Source organism: Orycteropus afer, unplaced genomic scaffold (assembly GCF_000298275.1).
Source record: "Orycteropus afer afer isolate SDZICR_OR568_19922 unplaced genomic scaffold, OryAfe1.0 scaffold00421, whole genome shotgun sequence".
NCBI lineage: Eukaryota > Metazoa > Chordata > Mammalia > Tubulidentata > Orycteropodidae > Orycteropus > Orycteropus afer.
Genome location: NW_006922008.1, coordinates 2,812,769 through 2,817,170, shown reverse-complemented (window position 1 = coordinate 2,817,170; position 4,402 = coordinate 2,812,769).

Below are 4,402 nucleotides of genomic sequence, written 5' to 3'. Positions count from 1 at the left end.
GTTTCTTGGTCTATGTACAGGTTACTGATAAGCACAATTAAGTTTTCTGGAATTCCCATTTTGGCAATATTATGCATAATTTGTTGTGATTTGCACAGTGGAATGCCTTTGTATAGTCGATAACAGACATGAAAACAGCTTTCTGATATTCTCTGCTTTCAGCCGATATCCATCTGACATCAGCAATGATATCCCTCATTCCACATCCTCTTCTGAATCTGGCTTGAATTTAAGGCAGTTCACTGTTTATGTATTGCTACAATCATATTTTAATTATCTTCTACAAAATTTTACTTGTGTGTGATATTAATGATATTATTCAATAATTTCCATATTCAGTTGGATCACCTTTCTTTGGAATGGGCACAAATATGAATCTCTTCCAGTCAGTTGTCCAGGTAGCATCTTCTGAATTTCTTGATATAAATGACTGAGGATATCATTCCAGCATTGCATTCATTTATTGAAACATCTCAATTATATCAATTCCTGGAGACTTATTTTTTTGCCAATGCCTTTAGTGCAGCTTGTACTTCTTTCTTCAATACCATCAGTTCTTGATCACATGTTATCTCCTGAAATGCTTGCACATCAATCAATTATTTTTGGTACAGTGACTCTGTGTATTCCTCCCATCTTCTTGTGATGCTTCTTGCATTGTTCAATGTTTTGCCAACAAAATCCTTCAATATTGTAACTTACAGCTTGAATTTTTATTCCATTGTTTCAGCTCAAGAAATACTGAGCAGATTCTTCTCTTTTGCCAAGTCTTTGCACATTTCATTATAATACTTTTTTTTTTCTTCTAAAAGCCATCTTTTGAAATCTTCTATTCAGCTTTTTTACTTTTCATTTTTTCCCCTTCCTTTAGCTACTCTCCATTTAAAAGCAAATTTCAGAGTCTCTACTAACATCCATTTTGGTCTTTTCTTCTTTTTCTATCTTTTTAATGACTTTTGCTTTCTTCATGTATGATATCCTTGATGTCATCCCATAACTTGACTCACCTTCGGTCATTGGTGTTAAAACTACTTTTCAGATGTTCTCTAAATTCAGGTGGGATACACTTAAAGTTGTATTTTTATTCTTGTAAACTTGTTTTAACATATTATTGTGAAGTTCTGGAATTCACAAGTCTGAAATGCATCTCCCTGGGCTAAAATGAAGGTATCCACATGGCTGCATTCCCTTTTAGAAGCTTTAAAACAGAATCATTTTCTTGCCTTTTCCAGCTTCTAGAGATTGCCTACATTGTCTGGTTTGTTACCCTCTTCCAGCTTCAACACAAGCAATGACTGCCTGAGTCTTTCTCACATTGTACCACTCTGACACTCTCTCTATATTCTGTCTTCTTCTTCCACATTTAAGAATTCTTGTGATTACATTGAGCCTACCTGGACAATCTAAAATAATCTCCTCATCTCAAGGCCAGTTGAACAGCAAACTTAATTCTATTTGCAACCTCAATTATCCTTTGTCATGTAAGGTATTATATTCACTAGTTCATGAGTTAGGAGGTGGATATTTTTCTGCCTACTACAGGCACCTTTCCTTTACCTTCTTTAGCATCATGTTGACTGTCATTTCCATTATATGGAAATGTTTTAGTACCATCATTATTTACCAAATGTATGTGCTACTCCCTCTCTCCCTTTGGGAGTTCTTGGGTTATGCAAATGGTTAAATATTCAGCTATTAATGGCAATAATGGTTCTAATCTACACACAGGCACTTCAGAATAAAAGCCTGGAGACTTGTTCCTGAAAGACCCTACAGAGCACAGTTCTATTCTGCAGCACATGGGGTTGCCATGAGTTGCAATAAACTCGGCGGTAGCTAGTTTTAATTTTTTCTTCCTTTAGGGTTACATATTCAACAAATCTATCCAGTGACCCTTATCTTGTGGAGAAGACATTGACCAAGTGTCAATATTTCAAACGTCAGGTACCAAGTCAGTAGGTGCTGAATGATATAGTGGGAGTTTTCTGAAAAATTGAGATCAACACTTGGAAATTTAAATACCTGCTGCCATGTACATAAGCCCAGGTTTCTGCTGGTAGTGTAGTACCTGATGTGAGAATGGCCACTTGTTCTATTATCCCAAGGTCTTTGTTAGGGGTTGAGGCTCATCGGGCCTGTGAAACCAAGTATAACCTGAGAAAAGTAGGGAAAATTTTTGGTTCTGGTGCATAATTCATGAATCATGAATATTAATATTCATGATCCTGTCTACCAAAGCCAGGCAAATGAAATATGCACAGGAAGATAAACCTGGAAGCCCAGAAACTTCAGGGCTCTCAGACTTAGTTCCCCTGGGGATATAACTATAAAAGTATAGCTAAATTTATATAGCAAATTAGAGCTTGCTGAGAACTTTCACCTTTATTAACTTGCATTATACTTACAACGTGAAGGAAGTGAGACAGGTAGGAGCTCCCACATAACAATGGATGTAGAAAATGAGGTTTACCAAAGTCACATTGCTTCATGTTAGCTCAGGGCTTGAGCTAGAATTTGGTTGATCTGATTCCAACTCTCTACTCCTCCCATTCTCTCTCTACTACTTCCCTCTGGTGTGTTAATCATTACATGATATAATGAATATGCCATACACAAAGCCAACTTAATGTTAAATTAAAAAAAAAAAAAAAAAAAAAAAACTCTACTAAGAACTTTTTATATCCTCTCTATGTTGAAAAATTCTTGTGTCTATACAATAAAAAGGAGCTCTGGTGGCTTAGTGCCTAAAGCATTTGACTGCTAGCCAGAAGGTTGGTGATTCAAATCCACCAGCCGCTCCATGGAAGGAAGATGGGGCAATCTACTTCCATAAAGATTTACCACCTTGGAAACCCAATGGCCATCACCATGAGTTGGGATTAACTCGAAGGCAGTGAGTTCAGGTTTTTTTTTTTTTTGTTAAACAATAAGAGACAGGTAGAGTTCATCACATAACTTCTTTGTTGATGAAATAAAATAATACATAAAGAAAAGTCAACATGGTGTCCAACAGATAGTAAGCACTCAGTGAATGACAATTATTTAAGAACTTACCAAAACCAAACCAAATTCACTACCATTGAATCCATCCTGACTCATAGCAACCCCTCCTTGGGTTTTGAGACAGTATCTCTACGGAAGCAGATTGCCCAATCTTCCTTCTGAGGAGTGGCTGGTGGGTTTGAACCACCAGACTTCTGGTTAGCAGTCAAATGGCTTAGGCACTATGCTACCAGATCTCCTTTAAGAACTTAATGGCCTGTTAATATTTTTTTAGGAAAAAATCACCTACATTCATTCATTCAACAAATATTTATTGCATTTCTACTACACTAGCTGTTCTACAGATGAGGGTTACAATAGTGAACAAAAGAGACAAAAGCCCTTCCCTTTTACATTTGAGGTCAAGGGATTGATAATAACAAGAACAGTTGTTGTTATGTACCTTCGAGTGGGACCCAACACATAGCGACCTCTCCTTGGGTTTCTGAGCCAGTATCACTACAAAAGTAGATTGTCCAAGCTTCCTTCTGAGGAGTGGCTGGTGAGTTTGAACCACCAGCCTTCTGGTTAGCAGTCAAGTGCCTTAGGCACTACACTACCAGACTTCCTAATAAGAACAGTGGTAAGTTGGTAATAAGATGAAAATAAAGAAGGCAGGGTAAGGAGAATACAGAGTACCAAGAGAGTCACAAAAATTCTCTCTGCAAATGTGGCATTTAAACAGAGATCTGTGCAAAGTGGGGGAATGAGCCGTACAGGTATCATGAGGGAAAATGGTCCTACATAGAAAATAGCAAATTCCAAGTTCCTAAGACAAGAAGTACTTAGCAACTCAGAATATTGGCTTTCTTCTTGGAAAACTTCAGCTAAGGCTCAAGTTCAAGCTACCATATGTTTTCACTCGCCACTGCCTCCTCACTCCTGCTAGCATTCAATGCCCAAGAATGAAGCATTTCCCAGCATTAAATCCCTAGAAGAAGGTGGATTTCCACCTTTCACATCTTGCTCCAGAGCACTGCGTTTTGACTACAAAGCTGGTCAACTGAGCTCTCTATCAAACTCACAGCTTGCTTAGGCTCGACTGAAAATCCTAGTACACAGTTACCACAGGATCATTGCACTCTGTTTATTTGATTCAACAAATATTTGCTGAGCATCTCCCACATGCTGGAAAAGTTCCAGGCACTGGATATACAGTGATTTATCTATTTTCCTTTATTTATGGCTAGGTTCTGAAGGACAAAGTTGTAGATTTTTATGTTTGTACCCCCAGCACCTAAGATTTTTTTTTTTTTTAAATTGTGATTTGAGTGAAGGTTTATAGAGCAAATTTACTTTCCATACAGCAGTTCACATATACTTTGTCTCATGACATTGACCACAGTTTACCACAATACAA